Raw genomic sequence first — 8584 nt, forward strand, 5'->3', positions numbered from 1 at the left:
CATTATAATTGTAATAAATTTAAGTGCATATGGCTCATGGACCCATACTGTATCCTAGGTATATTACTGCCACCTGTGGTCCCAAACCGCAAGGCATAGAGCCTCGATATTTTGCTTATGACATCATCTAATGGTCCTATATAGATTGTTCACAATATGTTCCTTTGGTGAAAAGAGTCATCTAATCTGAAAACACAAGACCTAGGCATTTGATATTTGGTATGTAGCATTGCCTTGTGGTCCTCTACCAAGATTGTTCAAACTTATAACCCTGGGTTGAAAAGAGACTCCAACCCGGGGTACAAAAGATAATAGGTAAGGGTAGATTTCTCGGAAGCACACAGCACCAAAAACAGCCCCAGAGCCACGCATTTACATAGTAGGCCCACAACAAAAAGAAGCTGTAATGGAAAAATATTTCAGACGGGTTGCTTCAAACATCCAACAAGTACATATTAATATAAGCTAAATATTGATAAAGGGGAAGGAATTTGTAAGGGGCGAAATGGGGTCGGGGATCGAAGAGGAATCCGAAGGGGAAAGTTGAACAAGGACGAATATACAAGGGAATGCCATGTTCTTTAAAAACAGTCGCACTACAACGTAAACCACAATAGCACAGACACTCATGTACCAAAGATAAACACACAGCGACGATCAACTGAATAACAGAAAAACGAACAAGCAACAGTAGGGCACCGTTATAGACTCACAAGCTTACAAACCCACCCACACAAGTAGGAAAAAACAATCAAGTACCGTCTTGGGATTCGGCTGCCAAATCAAATAGGAGCCACGAAAACTTACTAAAAAAGGGCGAGGAGATGCAAAAAGTAGCGTAAATGCAAGGGAAAGGAGAGGGCAAAAGGGGGAGTGGGGCGGAGGAAAACGCTTACAACAAACAAGAAAACATATGCAACACACAATACAAGACAGACAAAACAACCTGTTGAAAATAGGGGCACCGCCTTAGAACGGTCAGTAACCTAAATAAAGGAAACTGGGGGTTTAAACGCTTTTAGGGCATGCCAACCTCGCACTTACCCTATTTTCAACAAGTTAAACAACACAATGTAAATAAAATCCCCGCTGAGAAACGCTCTAACATTAGTGCAAAAGTAACAGATAAATAAAGCAAAACATAAAATTAAGGTAAATTTAAGGTACAATTACACCAATATACTCAACAACTTGTCTGAAGTCAGAGCAACAAGAGCCTAACTTTTAAGGGCACGACTAAGAAAACTGTAAGACAAAAATCAACTCCCTCCGTCCATTGTATGTAGAATTAAGGAGAAAAGAATCATGGAGTCCTAAACTTTATTAGTCATCGCACCATCAAAAAGGAAAGCGTAGCAATTAACTGTAGAGGGGTCAATCACTGAACATGCACTGTGCTTCACGAGTTTCCTCTTTCGTATCCTCTTTTGATAAACTTCTTAACCAATTTTACAAAAATTTGATTAAAATAAGGGGTATGTTTAATTTTCCGAATTTTATAAACTACATCTCCATAGTATTCCAAGTGTGTAAGTCCAAGTTTTAAAAAGTGTTTTAAGGGGCGTATTGTATTTTTCTAATAGTTTCTTGGTGATATGACGATTTCTGTCGTTAAAATCATCTATCTGTGAGCAAGCTCTTGCAAAACAAATAAGCTGTGCAATATAGACACCGTATGATGTTGCTTGAGGGACATCTCCATCAAGATGGGGAAAGTTGACAATTTCAAAAGTAAAATCGTCCTTTTTTTGTATCATATATTTTCGTTTCTAGATTATTATTTACAATTCTTAAATTTAGATCCAGAAATGACGCTTCTAAACTTGAAGTATTAGCCTTGTTAAGCTGTAAGTCTTTAGGGTAAATATATTTCACCATTTCAATATTGGTTGTCCATATTTAAAATATCATCAAGATACCTTGAGGTTCCATAAAAAGCTTCAATATTTTCAAATTGTGTTTTACATAGACTTATATAGGAAAAATACTTTAAAAGTCTTCTTGCCTGAAACTGCAAGGCCTATGCTTTTGATATTTGGTATGTTGCATCGCCTAGTGCTCATCTACGAAATTTGTTCAAATTATGCCCCTGGGGTGCAAAGAGGCCCTGCCCTTGGGTTTCCAAGTTTTACATAGACTTATATAGGAAACAACTTTAAAACTCTTTGTGTCTGACAGTGGAAGACCCAGGCCTTTAATATTTGGTATGTAGCATTACCTTAGGCTGCTCTAACATGCTTTTTCAAATTATTCTACTGGGGTGAAAAGAGGCCCCGCCCAAAGAGTCACTTGTATATGAGTTATATGGGACAAAATACTTCAACAATTATCTGATCAAATTTCCTAGACCGTTTAATTGTAATTTCCTGATAACCCCAAGTAATTAGGGGCCACTTCACTGTGACCATGACCTACTGATCTACTTTCTTGTTTTTCAAGATACAGCCTTGAAATTTGGATGACATATACAGTTTTGCACACCGATTTTAACACTGACTTTCAGTGACCTACTGAACTAATTATATAATTTCTAAATATTTTAGCATCAGTTTTACAGTTGAAACATGTAGCTGATATTGCTCAGTTATAAGTTTTTCTGGTGAGCGATCCAGGGTCATCTTAACCCTCTTGTTTGAGTTTTGTTCAGCTTAAGAAGACAAGTTTGCAACAACAAATACTCGTCATACGTTTATGTTATCAATGGTATCTCACTAAACTGTTAAAAGCTTTGTATTCATACAGTACCCTGCCCCAACAATAATTTGATGTTTACAAACATAACTATATAAATATCTGCTTAAAGCATAGGGAATTCAACATCTTTGTAACTTGTCAAAACCTAATAATATTTCTAGTTTTCCAACCAATTGCAAATTGGCTCACATTTATATATTTGTTCAACATTCAGCATTTATTTGCCATGTTTGTTCGAAACTAAGCGACGGCAGGTAATTTTCTTTTCTTCTTTTTTTGCATAAGGAATTTAGATTCATTCATTTTAGAGAAATATCTGAAGCCGATATGGCAGATGAAAAAGGTTAAGTATCATATAAAGATGATATTATTAACATCCATGTACGAAAGTAAATAATGAGCACAATATTATTATATTATTGTATAAAAATATATGCAAATACAGAAAATAAATGAAAGAAACGAAGACGAATAGGAAAAACAAATGGAAAACTATGGTGGCATATTTCTGCATACGATAATCATAAAGTTTTCATGAAAAGTTTATGAACTTTCGCGAAAAAACAATACTTTTCGCGAAAATTTGAACAAACTTTCGTGAAAGTAGGAGAAAGTTTTCGTGAAAGTTTTATCTGGTTAACTAGACAATGTCAAAGTAGTGCCCTGAACTGCATAAAGATAACCCAATAGACCCCTCTACGGAATGAAGTGTGTTATATCCAGCTCAATCCCCAACCACCACCCCTAAGAGTGTCTTGAACTTATAGATATTTAATTATAACATTCAGATGGGTTTCAAAATCAACGTATTTTTTTAACTCCCTTTATTATTTCTGTTCATTCCGTATTTGTTATCGTATGCAGTAGTTGGCACTATCGTGAATTTTTTCCACTTAGAGCAAGAGAGTATTTTCGTGAAAAGTTTGTAAATTTTCGTGAAAACTCTATACATTTTCGTAAAACTTATCTGGTTATCGTATGCAGAAATATGCCACCATAGAAAACATCTAAAAAAATCCTCAATAGCATTCGAACCAGTTCGAAACGATTTACTGGTTTCCTATTGTTTTCTGAATTTACCCGTCTGAGCTATTTTGACATGTACGTTATTGGACAGTTCGAATAAATGAATACTGTTATTAAGTTGTCACGTTGTGTACAACAGATATGAATTACTTTTTCAACAGTTATCATGAAATGGACGTCCTCGGGTTTGCGCGGGAATCACGTTAAGTTTCCTTTTATTACATTCAGACAAACATAAATAATTTACCATCTAACTCCAGCAACTTTTGTATAATAAACAACAAATAATAAATATAATAAATAGGCGTAGTCAATGGGAAAACTTATTTATTTCAGTTATAAACATATTAAATACTCATGATGGTAGTGGGTGAAAAAAATAAATTTTTACAGAATATGGAAAGTGTGTCTATGCACTTTAACAAATAAATCATTTAAAAAGTAGTCATACAAAGTGCATCAAATCGGTAGCTTTTGTATCCAAATTCACTACAACCAAAAACAAGTGCCGTGTTCTCAGATTAAACAAAATATGAAACAGACTATGGACTAAAAGTACTTGCGCAGTGGGGGGATGTGGGGGGATGAAACATGTGAAAGGTCATCCTAATGTAAATTGAAGTAGGTCGAAAATGCTTGTGTGTTTCGACACATCAACTGAACTAATCAACTATTGTGGAAGGTTAATTATAGATTTACTTCATTGTCGTTACTTTGTCCCTTTATTTGTACTAAGTACGAAATTTAAGTTTCGTTAAATATAGGTGAGATTAAATAATACGGATGTATAAACAATTATAATTCAATATACCAAAACTGTCCAACGTTGAACATCGAATAACCTAATCCCCCTTTTCTGTGTGTTAAATAACCTCAAGTAAGCTACGTAAATTTATCTTACTTTTCTTATAATAAAAGGAAATATAATGAACTAAGATGAACTGGTTAAACCGGGCATGATATTTAATAAAATTTTGTTTTCTTTCATTCTATTCAGACAAACATCAATAATTAATCATCTGCTACTCGCGCACGGTATTTGTTACGAAAACATGTTTATGTTTTTATTGAGAAAATGGGAATCGGGTATTAAAACCATTATCCGTCAAAAAATAGTTGTACTACTTTTGAATCGTGTCGACTATAAAGAAAACCCTCATTTACCATGAAGAAAATCCTGAATTACCAATAAAGACATAATCGCCTTTTCCGATAACGTACAAAAAACAATAAACAAAAAAATTTTATAAAAGCGTGGTCAACGGGCAAACTTATTTATCGAACGAAAAGAACGGGAAGGTAGATCTTTGTTAAATGTAAAAAAAGAAGAAGAAAAAGAATCACAATGTGCTTGAGCCTAGAAAACATTTAGAAACCAAGATTTTAAGATACAGACTGTTTTTCCTCAGAATTTTCTCTGATGTAACCATCTTTAGTGATGTCAGTTTTCCAACGACCATGCCTTTTGATACGTCTGTCAGGGACACCTTTATTAGCTGCACAAGTTTCCCCTCCTGATTATAGTGAATGTAACCAAAACTTAGATTTGTCAAGACCTAATTTGCCGATATTATCTAAAAATACATACGAAAAGGGTATCGGGTAGTGAAAACATTATAGTGACAAAATAGTTGTACTACTTTTGAATCGTATTGACTATAGAGAAAACCCTGATTTACCATGAAGTTAACCATGGATAACCAATAAAAACATAATCGACTTTTCCAGTAACGTTTTCGTTATCGTTTTCTATTTATATTCCTCTCGCTTTTGTATACAAGACATGATTTCCGTCTTTTAAGGATGTACGAGCGTTTTTTTCAGGATATCCGCCATTTTGAAAAATGTTTCTTCGAATATTACTTTCTAACAAAAGTTTTGCCAAAAATTAATGCTAAATAATTAAAATATGGCTAAAAATGTACCATTTAACCAAATATATTATGCTTTTTGCGGATTTTTTTTCACCCTTATTTTTGGCTGGCATTTGCCTAAAATTAACGTAAGATTTACAATGGGGTAGGGGTAGGTAATTTCAAATATCTATTAAAGTAGATCAGGTTTGGTTTTGAATTTTTTCTGACTGATACATATAATGTTAAGCTATAGATAAAATAAAAGTTTTCAAGATAGCACTTTATATTATCTAGAAAATATAAATTAAAACAATAAGAACAAAAAATATCAAAATTCACCACTTTTTAGCAGTTTTTTCTTAATAAATCTCTTGAATGCACGGTGACCCCAATTTTTTTTCTTTCCATTTTGAAGCATGTTTGTGTGTCTTTAATGCTGCAAAATATTTTGAAAATCTTAACGTCAGAATTTTTTTGTAGCTCTAAATACGTTTTTTCCATTAACAATAATGTTGGTGGGGTAATTATGTCAACATGTAAAAATCAAAGAGATTTGTTAGTGACATTTATGCTTATATAATACTGACATCACCATATATTCATATTAACCTGTAAGACCTGAAATCCCTAAAAGATTAAGTAGGATATTATATGTTTTATATAGTACCACCATTTTTCTAATTTTACAAAATTTCAGAAATGCTTAAGCAGTAGGGTGAAGAAAATGCCCTATAAAATTAAAACGAGTTCGGTGACCTATGTTTTTCTGCTCTTGTTTGTCTTAGAAACTAATGTTCTTCAAGACCACAGGATATGAAAAAATTCTTAACGTTAGAAAAAATTCGCTCGTACATCCTTAAGGGGGAATGGTATTTAATGTTACATTTGTTTATTTTTAAATGGCTTGTCATGATTCGACTTAGAAACCTATAAACAACTAATTATGAGACATAAATTGAATATTTAAATCTAAAAATATATTACACATTTCCTGACCGAAAAACATGGAGTATTTCGAAATCGTTTCGTTGAAAAGTGTGTATCTTTTGAATTACTAATAGGATTTGACCTTCATTTCAATACCCGCTTCATGCCTTCTCCTGAATGCATTTTATTTTGAACTCGTCTGCTCTCTAGGAAATCGTCTGCTGTTTGGGAAAACGTATGCTGTCGGAAATGATGTCACTGAATTGTTCTGTTACGAGAATAAAAAAAATGGAGACTGAAGCCTGCGGACGATTTTTATTCAGAAATCTGAAAATGTTAAGTTTTTGAAGAAAAGGAGTGTCGGGAGTGATGATAAAACGGACGCACACGCGCACACACATCCCTAGGTCGTGCATTTTATTATTTCGTTTCTTAATTCTCCAGCCTAGTAACATCTGACCATAAGATTAGTTGCCATGGGCTTACCCGGATATAATTACCCGCTCCACGCAGTGACGGCTAAATTTGGTTTTACAGGTCAGAGTTATTTTTTCATTAGTTGACATTTTATACCTCTGGTGCTGTCTGAAATAAATCATAATTTCTTTAAGTCCGCATTCATGTTATAAGACAGGTTTCGCTTTCAATTCTATCCCAATGTGATCGTATCCTTAACTTCCGAGAAGTACACTGCTAATTTGTTTGCAAATTGTTACCTTCTGAATTTTACACCCCTTACGCTTATTAAAAAATAAAGCATAAAACCTTATACATTTTCGATGTATTACGAAACCAGTGGTTGCAAGTTTGAGCCGCCGGTCCTCCGTACAAAGTTACGATTTTTGAGTCGCCCATATAGATAATGGCAATATAGATTTAGACATGTTTAACTTCAACCGATTTTGAGTTACAACGAGTCTTAATCACAAATGCTGTTTTCTTTCTTTCTTTCTTTTACCCCATCCGCTTAGCTCAGTAGAGGGAGCACAGATCTATAAATCGTGAGTTCAGCCCCCGCGTGTATGGCATGACGATTTGATAGAGTGTCCGAAATCATTAGTCCTCCACCTCTGATTTATGTGGTTAAGTTGGAAGTTACTTGTTGAGAATATAGAAACCAGGAACACTGCTTAGGTTTACGGCACACCGTAACATAGAAACAGAGCTAACCCAAAACAAATAAAAACACTCTTCTTTTCTTTATTATTTCAAGGAATACTTAACAGTTTTAGCAAGGTATTTACTCGTATTTCTGATTTGTGATAGGTTCATAATGTTAGGAAGAAACATTATAATTATATGGAATATGTTTCTATTATGTGTTTATGAATACAAGGACAACCTTTCTTTACACGCACCTCTGGAAAGCTAAAACCTCTTTACAAAGGACGGTGTTTCTATCTAGCCAAGTTGCTAAATAAATTAACCTTTCCAGAGCAACAGCCTCCGTATTACAGATATATTCTGTCTCCCCGCAGTTATTCAGAGATGATGTACTTTATTCGAAATCGGTGTGTCCGGCTATTCTCTAAAACGTAAAATTTAAAATAAAGTTATTTTAGATAAATTAATAATGCTTATACAAACACGATGTTATACTTAAGGGCTCCTAAATTTTTCTAAAGTTATATTAACTTCGGCGATTAGCATTTGTTTCCCGAATTCTGTGTTATGTTAAAATGAATATTTCTTATTTTTACTTACGTTTTACTTTTTTCGTATTGTGCCGAGGTTAGCTATATCTGTATAGACCAGTATTATTTTCCGAAGACTGATTGTCGTTCGAATCCGCTTCCTTAAAACGAGTATTAAGTAATTAAAATATCTATGGCATATATATGTATAATATAGGCCTATATTTGTTTGCCTCAGTGCTATTAGACGCATAAAATACAAGTTCTTTATGTAACCATTTTTGAATAATACGTCACGGAAATAGCGGCCTGTTAATTCTTTTCAGATACTCTTTAAAATCAAAAGTTTGAGATGATTAAAACAAAGGATTGTCATTATATTTTGTCGTTTTCTTATTGATTTTTGTAAATGCTTACAATGTCATTAGCATTGGAACATGAGTTTTC

This window comes from Mercenaria mercenaria, unplaced genomic scaffold (genome assembly GCF_021730395.1).
Source record: "Mercenaria mercenaria strain notata unplaced genomic scaffold, MADL_Memer_1 contig_3843, whole genome shotgun sequence".
NCBI lineage: Eukaryota > Metazoa > Mollusca > Bivalvia > Venerida > Veneridae > Mercenaria > Mercenaria mercenaria.